Below are 17,895 nucleotides of genomic sequence, written 5' to 3' on the forward strand. Positions count from 1 at the left end.
CATTCCTTACAGCCCATCAAGTCGCGCGCCCGCCGAGCTGCGCTCCACATCAACTTTTCAACGAGATATCTCTCACAAAAAATAACAAGCGCATAAGATGCTCAAGTGCGAGGTTGCATTTTGTTTTGTTTTCCAATGCCGTGCGCCGTTGAACAGTGCAGTTACAGAAATATTTATTTACTTGTTGGCAAAGGGTGCGATGTGCACGGCGATCACGACGCAATTACACATTTAGATTTACGTTTTGCCGGCGCTGCTTGCATGCAATTTACCAAGGTTGTAACCAAAGGGTCACGGCCTCCTCGCGGTTCGCGCCACCAACATACGTGTTAACATGTAGCTTACTGGTCGGCACAATTTCAATGGATTAAATTAAAAGAAGGTGAAAAACTATCCGGCCCTTCTATTGTTGTCGTTAACAAGTGGCTTTTCTAGCCATGCAATACAAGCATTGTATTTACGTTGTAGAACCCGAAGGATGCAAGGAGTATGGCAAGAATGCGCGCTCTGCTGATAAAATGCCTTGAGGAGATATCGCCTTCGGGTGCCCGGTAGTCGGCGAAACATTAAAAATGCTAATTACAAGCCGATATTTATGCTAATTTTATTAGCGCGTCCGTCGTTAACGACGAAACATTTCTATCGCATTGTTTGGAATGCTACACACATGATCGATAAATGCCTAATATACGTGTTTAACGACTTTTGTAAGTGTTGCTAATAACCACATTAAATATTTTAGCCCTTTAAAACGCATAAAACAGAAGTAAAGAAGATTTTCTGACGCAAAGCTTAGTGACGCACAAAGAACTCTGTGCAAACTCAATGCGTATTATTATCACTAACCAGGGCGGCATTTGAAAACACGGTGGATAGATGCGTCGGCAATTAACCTCATCAGCCTAAAGTTTATTGCGTTCTTTATTTATCCGGCCGCCGCGCAAGTTAATAAACGTGGTTTATTGCCAAACATTTATTGCTCAATAAATATAAGCGTTGCGTTTATTTAACATTTCATTATATTATTTGTTTTGATTTATTCTTCTTGTCGGTGCGCGCTACTCCAGTGGCGATGTGGTGTATGTATGCATATTGTATGCGCGTGTTTTGTTTTAAAGAACCGCCAAACGAGCTTTTGTCTGTTGCGACGTTACTAGTAAAGGCGGATTTATAGTACTGAGCAACGCAACCAGCTAGAGTCAAACTCTCAACTTGGCGTTGCGTTAACGAAGTATAAATTTAACTTTAAACGTTACGACGCGTGTGTATACAAGAAAACGTTGCCACACACACACGCGCGTTGTTCGGCTACTAGTTTTCAGGTCGCAAATCTTTTTATTGCACCGTTTTTATTATCCTATTTGCCACGACGTGTTCCCTCGTCTGAACGCTATTTAATCAGCTACTGTTTTCAATACGTATAATTACCAATAGAGTCGTAAAAGTCCAAAAGTCCATTTCCACGCGCTGCATCTGCTTTGATAAAAAGCAGACCTCCTCAACGGAAACAAACGACTTTTTAAAAGGTGAGGAGTGTTTGAAAGATGATCAACAAGAGAGAGGCCCACCCAAGATGAACAAGCAAGGAGTTCTTCGACAGTTAGTCGCGCACATAAAGAACCATCTTAACGTCACAGCTCACGACCAAAAAATGATTGAGAAAGTATTAAATATAAATAAATAAACAGGGCATAAATAATACGATAGAGAAAACAAAGCGGAAGAAGTGAGGAGTTCTAGCCACACATACACCCAGTCATAACACATGACACAATATCTGCGTGTTCATTGTTTCCCGTGTTTGTTTTCGAAATGATGCGTCTCCTCCGCGCACGTAACGCTCGTCCTAAATCAATAAGGTCAGGTCAGGTTCGTTTGGCCGTCCTACGCAAATAATACTAAAAGCAGTCGCCTGTCGCGGTAGACGCGTACCTGTCCACCTGCCCACTTAGCTTTGATTTATTGTAATTATGTATTATCATGGGGACGCGCCCGAGGACGGCGAGTGTGTGCGGGCATCCATCTTAACTCTATATGTCACTGTCAACTCAACGCGCGCTTGTCCAGCTTGGAGTCTCCAGTGATATTAACCCCTTCCAAGTTGGGTATGGGTATCTAGATCACCGCCACCACCTGATACACAATTCACAAACCATCAATTGTCTTTTAATCTGAGGAATCATTCATTAGGCAAGAAACAGTTATTTGTTCTTGAACGCACAAAGATGTATCTGGTTTTGTTTGGTCCTTTTGTCGACAGAACAACTCTGGTGGTCTCCTTTTGCAATTAGATTTCATTTCGCGTTATGCAATCAAACCATCCTAGAATAGGAAGAGTGCGGTTCATCATGGCGTGACGTCTATTCTTGTATAATTAGATTAAAAGAATATAACTCGTTGTCTAGCGGTCGCGTCTTGACGTTCGCGTTATAAATTTTTATTGTTTTGCGGCTCTGGTAAAGTAGAGCTGAGCAAAACACGGCTGGGTTCGACTGGTCACTCGGAGACTTGGCACGTCTCGTTGATAAATTCGCAAATTATTACATGCGGATTATTTCAGTATACTTGTAGTACACAGTGGGGTCTTCTCTCAGTATCGCTGTAATTCTCTCGCCGTTATTATTTTACATTAAAGTATAATATACGACCGCGCGCCGACGACGACGACGACGCAACGGGCAGCGCGCGGGACGCGACGCAATCCGTCTGACAACCCAAGAAACAGTAAAGAATATGGTGCTTAAATCCCTATGATATATGCTTCGTTTCGTTCAAATCGAATAAATTGTGTCACATATCGGAGGCACTTTGGACACAGTTTATGGGCGTCAAGTGTATGCGTGCGGCGGCCAAATTTAGTTCACTTTACAATATGAGAAACGCGTGCCCAGAGCCGCAATCCACCGAATCGAAAATAAACCGGCACCTTGCGTGTGGCCTGCTTACATTCAAACGCCGACTCTGCAATATCACTCGCCGGTTGTGCACAGGACATAAAAATGCCCTTTTCGATTGGTGTAATGCGTCTCTTGTGGCATATGTCATAGCTGTGTAATTCGGTTTTGAACGCGACCATGATGGAGCTGCCACAATGTCCGGACGGAAAATCAAAATTTGTTCACCTTTGCTAACCCGGCGGGTTATGTAATGTTGATGGGTGGAATGAGCACGTGCAAATCGCACAATTCGTTTCGGACGCCTGGGGGAGGGCGCGACACCGCTGTTTAATCATTCACGACGCCGGGGTAGAGTTGATCGATGTTGTTTTTCAGTTGAGCACTCACTCTGCCATCCGGCAGACATGAGAGGTAAATCACGGCGTGCCTTCGATAAATGCTAATTGAGATCCGCGCTGCTTTGTTGTGTGTTGTGTGTTGGTGTGGCAGTGTTGTCCTTTTCGATGCGGGGGAAATTGAGAGTGAAATTAATGAATGAATCAGTGGACCAGACTAGTCCACTGTCGAGTGGTCGGACGCGGCAAATAATGGGTCAAACAGGTGTAAATCGGGTTCGAATATTTTCGACGTGACACGTCCATCACCCGAAAGGGTTGAATTGCTGGTTTGTCGCTTCGAACAGGCGCGCGCGTGTGTTCCAACTTGCCGGAATAGTTTGCATACGTTCATCGAGGCTTTTCTAGCGAGCAGCGACGAACAGCGCACATGTGCAGCAGGTTTGCTCCATCCTGGAGGTGATTTGTGGCGTTCGGTGCCGGCCGTTATTGACAATGCGTCCGACGTTTCGCATTCGCGCGCTCGCGCTCGCCTGCCGAATATAACACGGATAATGTGAGCGTCGATGGGTCCTGTGGGACGGCGCGACGAACAGACGGATACATAACCGTCTGTCAAGTGTCACATCGCGGATGTGAGTCATGCGAAAGTGGTGTCCATATGATTACGCGCGACGGGCCCGGCAGCGGCGCGCCGAATGACAGATTTATGTCCGAAACGTTGACGCACTTGGCTTCGACGCGCACACCTCGCTCTCGTAGTCTAAACACAAAGCCGCATCCTCAATCCACAATGCATCAAATCATAAATTTCCACTTGGCTATGCTAAAACTGCTAAACGTCAGAAAAAAGTTGAACTTTTTTGTTGACTTACGATAATATCGTAATCAGTCCCAAACAGCAACAAAGTGTGCTCAGCATGCGAGGGTGTGTGCAAGCAAGCGTCGGGAAAACTTCAAGAAAAGCATAACGCTTACACATAAATAAAACAGAAAACAACACAAATCGTGACTTATTCATGAAGAAAGTTGCTACTTTTTCCTTTCTCTCTTTCTCCTCCACAAACATTTCTCCCTTTGTTTGGTTTGCTAGCATTCGTTGTTTTGTTGTGTGTGGTTTTTATTTTTATTCTTTATTTATTCCCCCCACTGGCTTGCCGACTTTATTAAAAATCATAAACTTGTCGAACGGATGGCAGAACATACCTGCCATCGGCGCCCGAATAAAAACAGTGTGGCCGGAACGGAATGAAGAAACTCAGTTCGATTGCGTGTCGCATTCATCATCGTCGCATTTCGAAATTAATGAATTCGTATTAATCACACAATTTACTTCGTTTGAAAATAAGATCTTGTAAGTTATGACTTCCCATAATCACACATTCACACACCGGGCCGTGCACAAACACGCGAATTAACATTTATTAATGTAGATAGATTTATATTTTATCTTTGACCAGCCTATCCAATTGAAGCGGAAATGTGAACAAAATATAACGCACATTCCTGTGGATCGAATTTAATTTTAACCTCTTGTGCTGATCGATACGTTTTACGAGTGGCTACATACCGTCTAAGTAAACGTATCGAATGACGGTTGTAAAATAATAATTCACAGAGTGCGGTGTTGTCGGACGCCGTGGCCGCGCGTGGGAACGAACAGATCGGATAATTAGCGCTGAAAACTATATTACGCTATATTTATACGCGCGGCGCACAGTTGATAATTTGTCTCGGCCATTAGAGTGGCGGACTAACGCGTCCCCGCATCGCAGACGCATTCGTCAAGCTTTCATACACCTGGCACCCGTCCGTCATTCCTATTATGTATGATTATTGCTGATGCTTAGCGTGTGTCCCATCACTGCTACTGCTTTATTTATATGCAGAACCGTAAGCATACATCATGTTGTTTCTTCTTTAATGTCCTGCTGTATTTTTATTTTGCAAATTTCATGTAGCGGGATCTTTAGATGAAATAAATCAAGTGAGAGTTCTGTCACCTCCTTGCGGTTAAAATTATCTTTGGTGGAAAATCGCGGGTTATTGGGAAAACGAGCTTAGGGGCGTAAATCAAAGTCGGCCAAAGGATCGCACATTAGCTGTCCACCCGAAACGCGTCAGCTGCTGACCGCGATGGATCGGCGTAAGTGGGAAAGCTTTGCTCCTCTTTCTCTTCACGTTAGTGCAAAGAGGGGCGCGCGTGATCTAACGCGTTTCAATTTGAGCCAAACGTGCGATGCGTCGCTGTGGGAATGTATGCGTAGCAGGTCGATGTTGGTGTTGGAAGCAACCTTCGAATTTACGCCGCTTCGTTAACGTGATTCGAATTAATTTAAGTCGACGCTGATTATGTATTTGCTACATGTCGCTTGGGTGCTCCCTCCCTCTTGCTCCACCGGTCGCGACTCGCAGAATTTATTGCGGAACGGAACTTTGCGGCGGACACGACGACGAATCTCTCTCCAGAGTTGCACGCGCCGAGATCCTCACACCACAACCAACCGCCCGGTGCACGACCATCAAGTGCACTGCAGTCTGCCACCCCCGCACGCTGAAGCAACACGACGCTACACAAAACGGTCGCTACCGGAACGCGTACTTGTAACGTCATCATTTTGCCAACTCTTCGATTCCTCATCGTCGTTATCCACTACGCAAAGCGAGTAATTGCCATTGTTCGATAAAGTTCGTTTAAATATAATGCATTCCGTCGATGGCGGGTGAATGGGGCTAGTGGATGGCTGACTCGGTGGAATTTTGTGAGGTGCACACAACACACCCAGCGCACATTGGTCACCATGCAGAATTTTGGAATATCTCTTCTGCTCCTGTAGCAGTGTGCCTTGAAATAGTAAATAATCGCTGGCGACCGATAGAGGAACGAAACGGCAAAGCGCGATGCGGTGCGAGACGTCGGGGTAGTAGATGATTTACACCGAAATGGCTTTAATAAAACATCCAGCGGGGTATGGCGTTATGACGGGCGTCGAGGGTGCCCGGCCGCTTTTCCTTCGCTCGCCCGCACCTCCGGCGAACCTCGACGACGCCGGGCGATGCCAACGACAGCGGCGACAGCGCTGCAAGGGGGTTAGTTCGCTCGCTCGCTGTTCACTCACATGCCTCACCTTTGCTCTGCATGGCGAGTGTCCGTGCTGCGCCCTCCGGAGATTTATAGATGTAGACCGAGTGACATCGCGGGGCCCAAACGCGTTTAATTATAATACTTTATTGCCCAATAAATCTACCTCCGCTTCTGCGTCGCTCAGCCCCGCTTTGAAGGATAGCGTTCAATTCTGGGAGACCCTGACATATTTTATGACCGAATTATGCATTATTCCTGCCTTCCTTTCTTTATCTCCGCCCTATAACTTCAATCCGAGACATTCAAAATCCAAGCCCGGACCTCAGAACGTATCCATTATAAACACGAATGGAAATGGTAAATATTTTTTCCGAAATCACTTTTCCCAAAAACTGCACAAATATTTATTCAATCACAAATCATTCGATTATGTGGCTACTACCCGTTCAGGTATATATAAATACGCTAAATAAGTATAACGCTATCCGAAGGTCTTCCGCGCGAAAAGTGGGTTCCACTAGACCATACTAAACAGGGATGGAAAGTAGAGCAAAATGGGAAAAAGTATTAACGACTTCTGGGATGCAGTTATAAAAGCAATGCCGTGCGTCAGTGACAGTCATAATTCATCTCTAATATCCATCATCGATTACGGCAATGCATTGGAAAATGTTCCAGTTGAAAAATATGATGGTGAGGATATATAAAAGTCGAGCTGGCGCTCCATATAGCTAGCGATAAACTGTGCCCAACAGCGGTTAGTTTTCACCCACCCGTTTTCACCAGCTTCCACAATTATGCCGCGGGGTGCTTCTTTTCTGCGCGGACGCGATGTATAGTCTCGATCATCTAGATCGCCAGCGCTGAGCAAGCAGAAGTCATGCCATGCACTTAATTGGCAACACGTGTGCATTGTTAGCAAAGGTGAGTGGATGCTTCATCATCTACAGGCGGTCCAGGTGGTGGTGATGCGGCGGGTTCCCACCGCATCCCGCAGGCCGCACGTACACACCCGCGTACTGATAGATGGCACCGTGATCTACCACCCGCCGCTGACTCTTCAACGCTCACTCTATAAATTAGATCCCACTCATCACGAGACAAGTGAATACCGTCATCAGTCAACTCCTTTCTTCTTCCGGCCTCCGTTCCAGAAGCGAACGCGCGCATCCAAACGTCGAAGCGAAGCGTCAGTCAAATTGTAATACGAAGGGGGTAAATAAAAAAACGCGTTTGCGTTGTGCGAACAAGACTCATGAGTAAATTTCGCGGCAGCGTGATGGATGTCCGTGATTTCTTTAAATGCATCCCTGTGCCCCCGGACTGATTGAACGGGTATTAATGATGATGACGTCTGAAGCGACGACCCCCGGTGCGCGGCCCGCGGACAAATGATCGGTGTCGAGGGTCTTCGGGCCGTGGCACGCGCACCACGTCTTACCTCTCTTCTACGAATATTAATCGCGTCACATCAATCAACCCCTCACCTCGGCTCAGCCTCGGCTTCATATTTACGCTCGGATTTGTGAAAAAATAAAAAAAAGTCGCACCTGAACAACAAACTTTGGACACCCGGCCGCGCGCGCCAACTTTCCCGCCACCCACTAAATCCCATTAATCAATGAGAGCGGCGTGGAAGTCGACGTTGATTTTTCAAATCGTTAAGAAATTACAGCGCATTAGGTCATGTTGCCTTACTTTCAACACACTCAGCGACGCATTCATCGACGTCTTGTACCGTCGTAGTGCGCTGCATTCTATAATTTTATTATGATAGTGCAGAAGCATGCCTTGCGCCGTCATTAAAATTGTTTCCTGCGACGTTGTCGAATGACAGGCGGGACGGAAAATCGTCACAGGGAAAAACGAGACGGGCGGTGACGACGACGGACTGGCAGCCAGCAGGCGAGCACACCATACTCGCGCTCTCCGGTGTGGCGCGGTGGACGGACAGATTATCGATTCGGGTCGGAAACGGCTGAGGTCTCTGTCTGGGACGTGTGTGTTGATGAGACGTCTACGAGAATGACATGGACGCGAACTGGTCGCGCGACGCGCCGTGTACGTGGAAAGTCCGAACGAAGTCCGAAGTCGGAGTGACAACCCTCCGTTCTCGCTTATGTGACGCGCCCGCGCACCCATACACTAGCCCGAAACCCCATTTCCTACGTCCTACGACGATTTTCAGATCAATGCCTCGCCTGGGCAGCGAGCGAGAGCCTTCAATCGTCGTCGGACACGCTCGTCGATGCGGACGACGACGGCTTTACCTGTCGCCCGAATGCGTCCCCCGTCTGTTACACTTGTCGCCCGTTTTTATTTTTATACCTAATTAATCGCGTTGACTTCGAGCTGTCAATCACAGGAATGAAAACGAAACGTGTTTCCAACCACTGAGCAGGCATCACGAGCTCGTAACAACCCGTAACTCGTAACCGTCAAGCAGGTAGAGAGAAAGAAAGAAAAAAATAAACAAACTTATTTATTCTTAATTGCATCCGTCCTACGGATTTGCTTATCTTCGACCTTAATTAGTTTGATTGATCGACTGCGCGACCGATGGAATAAACTGTACCTGCGTGGAGTGAAATGCACCAACGAGGATGTCACAATAAACACGACCCTACTCTGCTCCTGCACACACGTGCATAAATGTATAAATTTACTGGAAAACAGAATTTACGAACCGGGGCAGATGAGTAAAATAAATAAAGAAGCTGGTTTCGGAAAACACAATGCCTTTCGCACTTTTGAACGCATGTCGTCGTGTTGGCGTGTTTTAAGTCGCGTGTCCTTCTTGCCTTGTCGGTTGTTGGTCGTGTGTCGTTGGCGTAGGAAATTGAGCTCGGACTCGGTTCGGCGCGCGAAAGGACTCGGGAGGCAGCCGGTTCATTGCATATGCAATGTCTTTCAAATTGTCTGTTTAAGCGGAAAAGTATTTGTCCCGTTTAGGTCCCCACAGCTTAACTGACAACCACGACAAGAATATTGGAGAGCTTAGTGGACTCTTCTCGTCCACGTCCCCGCTTGCTTTAGAAGACGTGCAATAAATTAAATTAAATAGAAGCGGACATTTAAAAAAAGTTTCGCCGAAACCAAAACCAGCCGGGAATCCCGTCGGAAAATCCACCCTCCCGCACAACAATCTACTCTGAATGAACTAAGTTTTAATCAAAATCTAAGCCCGAAGATTTTATAATAAACCATTCTATGAAAAACTCACCTTAACAAACTTCGAAATGCAGGGACGACGAATTCATCGGATAAGCATGCAAACTGTACACTACGCGAGAGTCAACAGAACTGGAGTGTAGGACACGAGCGATACGCACTCGCACGTGCGTAGAGGGTTTATAGTTAACTAAACTACAGCGTCGAGCGCCGAGGCTCGAACCTCAAAAGTCTTTAGGGGCTGAACGCACCCCAACACGGCGTGCGCTAGCTACCGAGTGCATACGAGGGTGGGGGGTTGTTTCAGAGGTTTCGAAATTTCCGCGAGACACGGCCGACCGTTCAACAGGACGACGACAACGGCGCGCGCCCGATGACGGGAGATCCTGCAGTTTCATCTGTCGTTGCCAGACTCGGACATGTCATGTCTCTCTACCGTCTCCCGTATTTCCTCGCCGGAGCCGCTGCTGCGTCTAGTTGCCCGGTTATTCAAAGAACTAAATGCGGTAACCAACCCATACCCATAGGACATGTCGCGCGGGACTCACGCAGGGACCAGCGTCTGTTTGTGACAAGCACCCAAATAACTATTTCTATTAAATTTATACTTGCACACTACATATTTTAAATATATTTATCAGCCAAGATTGAAAAATTCGAGCATGAAAGCAATTAAGTTGTTCCCGAAACGTCGCGCACCGGTCGACGTGTCGCTTATCCAGTTATACTCTAACTGTCGCTGTAAATTATCCGTCAAACAATGGGTCGGTTGCGGATTGTGGGGCAGCGCTTGTCGAACACGCGCGTGTCTCTCGGATTGATTTATCGCGATATGTTTGCAATGGCCAGCGCGCCGGTGCTTACTTTACAGGCCCGTGGCCGCACGTACAATTGGCACATTGATTAACCTTTTATGCGACCCGATGGAAAATTATTATCCGCATAAACCGAAAACGCTCATTGCGCATTACGGTCGAAATTATGATTGCGTTTCTGTACTAAAATCGAGCACGAATCCGCAATAATGTGATCGCACGGCGTAATTCACGCCAAGACAATGAGATGGAATGAATGAGTGGCGCGCGCGTCATTTGAATTATTATTTACCGGATGTATTATACTATTATGGGTTTTACTTCGCACCCTCGTTCGATGCCTGCGTGCCTGGCTTTGAATATCGCGGATGTGCGCCGATAGAAAAACAAATCAAAAGTGTCGGTCGTCGATCTTCGCTCAGTGGCTCGGTATCCTCGATTTGTGTGCTCGCTCTCGACCTCCGGCGGGCGGGCGGGATTCAAAGTCCCCTTTTGTTTTGAATTTATTGCGTTTCATATTTGTATTTTTCCGAATGCGCGTTCGGTTCGTCTTAGGCCAGGCACCGACGCTGGCATTCCACCTACAAACGTGACACATACAGCACAGGGGCGCATACATGCGCATACAAATGGCACACAGTTGATACAAGGGCCATCCATCCATCCATACGCCGCGCTGTAAATTTATAAGAGTTACGACTGGAATCGTAGATTTCATTCTTTTTACTTTCGGTGGGATATAGAACAAAGTTACTTTGTATTACAAATGTCTTCCATACATACCCGCCGACTACGCCTCTTATATATCATCCGGAAAAGCTTATTTATTGTTTATTTTTATTGGCGTCTCTCTGAATTTACACAACAACCAACAAAAAAAAAACTGAATACAATTGATTTAGTGGTTACGCTAAGCGATGCAATTTACCTCGAGTATTGTGCAGAGCGCACATAAAAAATATCATGCACAAAAAGTGTTGAAGCGTTTTTCTTGCTCGTAATAGCGCGTTTAATTTAAATGAAGCATTTTAAATGATGTCAAACAAGTGCTCGCCTGCCACAAGTTTCCCCAGTCGCGAGATGCTGTCGTCACGTGCGTTTCATGTGTCGGAGAAGGCGCGCACGCATCACACCCAGCGAAGAGAAACAAGTAAAGAACGATCAACGCATCTTGATACATCTTAAAGAGTCTCTTGACTAGTAGGTCTGTTTCAAAGCTTACGAATTCACGGCTCACACAGTCATATACATACACAACACACACACGAATGTATACCAGAAGTGCGCGTCGTATATAAATAGCGTGGAGGAGAGATAGATCTGAAACCTTTAAGTTCAGCCATCACACGGGTTTGCTTTTAGCGCCCAGCGCGTCTCCCTCGTTGACAGATTTATGTGGACAGGTTGCAGACGGCAGCCATTGGATCGTTGTCGTTGGGGCCTGCACACATCCCAGCGTACTCTGGGCTAACACGATGCGATATACATATTCACAGGATGACTAAACTCGCGGCGTGCGGGCGTCCAAGGCGTCTTTACGTCCGCTGCGAACACCGAGAAGACGTTAAGTCCATCTCACTCCACCTGGCGGTCTGGCCCGACCCCCTGGACCAACTTGTGCCACCGCCGCTACCCCATTATAATTCTTAGTAGCTGCTCTGTCTCTTGCAGATTGTTTAGTTATGAGCCTCTATGTACGTGTCTCCTTTCGTACATGTCACTTTGTATTTGTGTACATGTTGACGATTAATACGGGGTGTTTCGGGGCAATCTTATATCCGCGACCGGTTTAATTCTCTACTATTTCGAAAGACTCTATGAATACATCAGGCGTGTTTATGTCTGTTTCTGCGGCGCATCTCTGAGTGTATGATAGTCAGCGCGTGTACGCTTCGCAGCCCAGTGTGATAAACTGTCAGCGGCAAACGTCTTGTTCAACGCCGGTCGCGTCGTGCGCCCCCATCCCTTTTGCCTTCCTTGGCTAACTACGAATTATATTAAGTCGTCATCCGCGCGCGACGTTGTCTTCCCGAGTTGAGCTAAGTCGCGTCGCGTTGTCCTGCGACCCATAAAGCGCATCCCGGCCAGATTGACTTCCTCCCAACATCTTCCCAAACACATAAGTCGCAAACTTATCCCACAGCATACGAAAGGTGCCTACAATCGCTTCGTATCATTATGAAAGTCTGGTGGCGGCGCTGGGCACGACGTGACTCGTGAATGTCCTCTCCACGTCGATAACTCGTCCAGACATACACAAACAGCTTGCTGGCTAGACGCAGCGGAATTATCTACCAGTTGACGATAAACAAGCCGGAAGTATCCGGCAATAATCGAGATTTATATTTTCGTTCGCGTCCGTATAGAAATTTACACAAAGAGAAGAAATGACCGAAACAAAAAGGATGTTTCGATGACTGGACGTACGCGACAAGGGTCGATGTGCAAGCGAAATGACACAAGACGAGAGACGAGACAATATCTGCAGACGAAATTACCACATATACTAAGTTTCGTCCTCGGACGTGCATCGCAGCGGTGTGCATCCGACTTACACCAACTCCCTGCAAGGCAGGAGATGCACCAAACCATGCGAGGAAACGAACGAGCGAAGACGCTGGCCTCCTTCATCTCGAAATAATAAAGACGGCTGCATGCTGCCCAAGCTCGCGACCGACGCGCTATTTCATTCTTTAAGATGACACTAATGTCTGGAAGTATTTTATCAATTTTATTGTCCCCAAACTATCAAGCGCACTCTTGGTATACAGGTTGTTTAAGAATCATCTCAGTAAATAATACCAACTTAATATCTGTGCGCTAATATTACATTACAAATTGTATTTTTAAAAATTTTCGTAAACAAAAAATTAAGATTCAATTCTCAAAATTTGTTTTTTAAAAATTTGTTTTGATAAAATTGTCAGTTTTCACGCATCCGAACTAAAATATGAAGATATTTTTGCAAACTTCTATAAAGTACAAATGTTATACGAAAACTTGTTCCACAAGAAAATTTATTTAATCTTGAATTATTCTAAATATATTTTTATCATCTTAACTTCCGGTTTAATACTTTTTGGTCGCCTTATTTGCAGCATCCGGGGCGTCGGCGTCGAGTGTCTTCCTAAGTATCCTAAGCGTATAACATGATGTCGTTTAATGGTTGTTATTGTAAAAGCCACTTGTGTGCGTCGAAACGGCGTACGTCGACGGCGGTGACGTCGGCGATGCGCCGCACCGCGCGAGCTTTCGGCGTGTGTGTTATATTTACCTCGGCGGCCGCGTCGAGCAAGAGAAACCTGTTGGCTGCGAGCTTGCTGATGCTCTCTCATGTACACCCGTTTTACACGGGTACGGCACATACACAGCGCGCTTTCACACAGAAGCCAACAACCACACGACAAACATTGCATACACAAACACCGGGATCAACGCAAACACAAAGAAATGCATTTGCATGCGCACCGAAAACGATTACGAGGAGTGCAGGTAAGAAACATGATCGCCTACCCGACTACTTCCGATAGCGACACCTTTGTAATAAGTAACGTAAATCATTGTTAGATTTACGTATCAATTTACAGTGTTAGATGCGTGCAAAACGTCAAGCACGCAGGTCAGGCGATTAAAATTTGAAGACCGCACAAAAGCGCACGCGATACGTTCGTATTCATAGCCTTAGAAGGTGGAAGAAAACACTCATTTACTATACATTAAACTCGACTTATTGTTTTCTGCTATGCTATCCATCGGCGTAACGCTCGTAAAGTGTGCGGAGGCCTTCGTTCGTATTTTTTCATACCGGCTTTCTTCTTTGCGTGTTCCAAAGATGCGAACTTGGATGGCCGATTGTATTTCAGGAACGTACGTATTCGACCGGCATACATATCACCTGCTATCGGTTGTGGAGGCGGCGGTGTGCGGATTTTTTACGACTTCAGGTAATGTTCGCACGTGGGAATTGCCTGCCCGAATATTCAGAAAACTATCAACTGCGAACGCCGGCGCGCACCCCGTTTCGGTCCTCAATTCCCCTCAGTGTTGGTTTTATAGGTTATAGGTTTTCTCGACGCGATCGACGGCATTCATTCGCCTTCACACTTTCCACGGAAAAGCGCCCTGCTCACTGTGTGGGTGTATTTACATAATGCGCCAGATTTTGCCACCCGAAAGTTGGTTATTTACTTTTTTTTTAATTTAAACTAGTATTGTGTCTAAGACTGTCTGGGCTGACATTGATTAACTCTATTTAAATGGAGAGCATTCTTTCTGGACATTCTTTGAAGTTGTTTCGCGTCCGAATGATGAATTGAAAAATAAACGCTGTCCGTGTCATCTCGGGATCGTTTTTACTTGCTTTGCTTTTCTATTCTTTCTCGATTTATTCCTTGACATTTGCTAAACGATTTTTTTTATTGTTGCGTTCTTAGCCTAAATGTCTAACATATAAAGTACGTATCATGCTATTAATGCAAAATTATATTCTTGACGAATGTGACACATTGCAAACGCAACGAGTTGGCTTTCCATCAAAACCGGTGGCGGCGGCGGCGCGCAAAACTTGAATGACGTGGAGACAATCACGACAAACCTATGTCTAATTACGTGTCTGCAGAGACTTAGAGCGATCGTAAAACTAGGATAATCAGAGACGAGCGAGCGAGAGAGGGGCTCCGACGAGGAATCCCAGACACCTGTCTGTTAATTTGGTGACAATGTGTACCAAACGCCACGCCGGAGCTAACTAACTCCAATTACAATAAACTCTGCGCGCGGCTGCGGCATTGCCACTGTCGTTCGTCCTCAGCTCGTATGCATGAAGGAATCTGCTAGGTCAGGGATTCCCCCATACACCGTCAAATCTTACATAAGTACATGTCTACATGTATCCAAAGCTACGTTTTGGCATATCGACGAGCTGAATCAATATTTTGTTCCGTAAGTGCACAGTGAGAAAATTTTTAAATCTTCGTCAATATTTCTTGATCAGGAAACTTTTCCACTTGGATCGATTTAGCGAGGCAAAGTTTCCAACTGCAAATTCAAATTTCGACTCTTTGGTTATAAAGAAACGCGTAGTATAATAAAAATACGAAACAAACTGCACTTTCTTTACGAGTAGAGTTTCATTTCGTCTACTGTCGGCAAACTGCACTAGATTACGTCCTTTCTTGAAGATTGCTCGAAGAGAATCGGATGTTCAAGAAATGAAAACTTTTCAACACAAACTTAATAAATTTTATGTATTTCTCAAGGTTAAAACGATAAAAGCAAACAAAGTTACAACGATATAATCGGACGTTGATTGACAACAAGAACTACAAATAATACAAAAGATAATAACATGAAACAAATAAAATTGCCGTGGAGTCGGATGACCATCACCAATCAAACTTTCGCATGCGTATCTTCAAAGTAATGCAAACTAAGCAGACGGCTGACATTCACAAGCTATAAAAAGCATCTTCAAGAGCGACGTGAAGACTCAGGTACAAAAGTATGTAATATGACGAGCAGTTCGCGGGCGGCCGACGTGTCACTAATCTGACACGCGAACGACGCGACTCGGAACGACTTCGAATTTGACGAGCAGCCATGAAGCAAAAGAAGCTTACCATAAAAAAATGCACGTGCTAATCACGCATTACTTTGTTGTAAAATATCAAATTACACTGAAATTTAATCAAATAAGAAAGTAACGTATGTTTATTACATTCACAAAAACATTTTAATTAACGTCTTAGAACACTTGGCGCCCCCATGTGAGGGATTAGACAAATAGTTTTCGCTATTTTTTTTAAATTTGACGGAAGTGTCCGCGAAATGCATGCGCGGTCATAATGCGCGCGCACCTGACGCGTGAGCCCGCTCGGCGCGTACGCACGCCACTTGATCCTGCTGCAACAATTTTATTCATTGCGCGTGCACTCCAGTAAAATTCACATAAAAATCTTGCATCGAACGGCGTCTTGTAAGCCAAGTTGAGTGTACACCGGTGTGCACCTAAGTTGTATATAAATAGTGTTTAAAGTCGACTGTAAACGTTCATAAAACATCCCGTGGTGTGTCACAGTTGTCAGCTTATACGATTTTATGATGTACGCGCGACGGTATTAATGGCGTTCGTTATACATTGAAATCAATCTCGGCATCCAGACGACCACGATGACGACGACTTGCTTCAACCGGTGAGTACCTACACCCATACCTATCTATATGGTGTCTCTGAACGTCACCCGACTAAAATAAAAGACAAAAAAACATCGTGGTCCATGGGATGTCCATGGGTGACGATTTATGATCGTGTACGGCGTTGACCCGCACCGCGCGGTTAGGTTATCCATGAATGCAGAAGGTTAGACGAATACAGTGCGTCCATGTCCGTATCGCGCATTGATGAAAAAACCTTTCATACGATTGTTAATGTTTTATCGAAATTTACGACCGCATCATTTCTACAGGTGACAGTTATGCGTCGCGGTCGCGGCCTTTTCTTCATTTAAAATTCATCCTGTGCGGGGCGAACGCTAATAGGTAGAAATAATTTCGGTCTTTCAGAAATGTGATAAAACCGAAATAAGCAAAAAAAAACGACGACGATGAATAAAATGAAATGCTGTGTTAATCTTGCGGATGCCGCCGCTCCGTTTTTAAAAGAGTGTGGCAGTGCATCTTCGGTTTTCTCATCTCGGACGAATTTTGCGCCGTCTTTCTCATCACGCCTCGTCGCTGCCCATGGCGGTCGGATGACGCGCGGGGCGCGAGACGAACCAAACGGGTGTATAACTATGATTACATTTGCATCTGTCAACAATAAACTAAATTCAATGTGACATATAGATGCGCATAAAGTGCCTCGTTTTCGGTCCGTAAAGTGCTTTTGTACGGCCATAACGATGCTGCGATGCTCGACGATACAGCCGTGTGCATCCTTCACGAAAAGCCGGCACAGTGTGTTTCCGTAAAACTAATTATGACCTCTTATATATTAAACAACCACAATTCTCAATGGCGCCAAGTCCAGATTAGTTTGATATTTTTTTATTGCCTAAATCAACAAATTTTGTCAGTAAAAAAACAAAATTCAATTTATATTTGCATATTTAACAGTGTTTTATTCACACTGTCTGTAAGCTATTGGAAAGGAAAACGGAACGACGAAAAATGAGGAAAATTACGAATTTAACCATTCTAAAGCCGACCCCGACCCGTAAACGATAGCGGTTGCCTTTGATGTCACATTAAAAATTACGAGCGCCCAATTAACTTTTATTATTTTAAGGTATTAATTAACAAAAAAGGCATGGTATGTCTTTTTCTCTTATCATCAAGACACATGTCAGTAAATACTCTAGAATCTTGATGATCAAAGCCTTAACGAAAACATAGGCAACTAATGAGCGTATTCATTGATTTATATCATATGCACTCATTATTGCATAATCCCTTGTGTGCGCAATTTAATTTTAGCCGATTTGTCACTTCAAACGTACGTAATGGTTTTCGTATAGCCAGAACGGCGCCGCGTTCGGTGTGTTGTGTCCACCATCGATTTGAATTGTTGTCTCGTTTGGCCTGTAGATTATTGA

The 17,895-nt window shown here is 45.3% G+C and overlaps 2 protein-coding genes across 3 annotated transcripts in view; one reads left to right on the forward strand and one right to left on the reverse strand.

Annotated features, from left to right (window-relative positions):
• The window catches only part of tio (zinc finger domain-containing protein tiptop), a 65,853-nt gene that overhangs the window by 9,102 nt on the left and 38,856 nt on the right, over positions 1–17,895 (reverse strand). Inside the window, exon 1 of one of the 2 annotated variants that reach the window (XM_065317397.1) lies at positions 1,429–1,445. The exons of the other annotated variant lie outside the window; for it this stretch is intronic. The gene's annotated coding sequence lies outside the window, so the exon portion shown is untranslated. Of the gene's footprint in view, positions 1–1,428; positions 1,446–17,895 lie in introns of those variants that run through there. 2 annotated transcript variants of the gene reach the window in all.
• LOC135803720 (zinc finger protein 184) overlaps positions 16,223–17,895 on the forward strand; it is a 76,645-nt gene continuing 74,972 nt past the window's right edge. The window contains exon 1 of the mRNA XM_065317399.1: positions 16,223–16,494. The gene's annotated coding sequence lies outside the window, so the exon portion shown is untranslated. The remainder of the gene's footprint in view (positions 16,495–17,895) is intronic.

This window comes from Atheta coriaria, unplaced genomic scaffold, assembly GCF_025399875.1.
Source record: "Atheta coriaria isolate IRGN ID8LTWV9N9 unplaced genomic scaffold, Caltech_Dcor_3.1 hic_scaffold_3_pilon, whole genome shotgun sequence".
In the NCBI taxonomy this organism is placed as follows: Eukaryota; Metazoa; Arthropoda; class Insecta; order Coleoptera; family Staphylinidae; genus Dalotia; species Dalotia coriaria.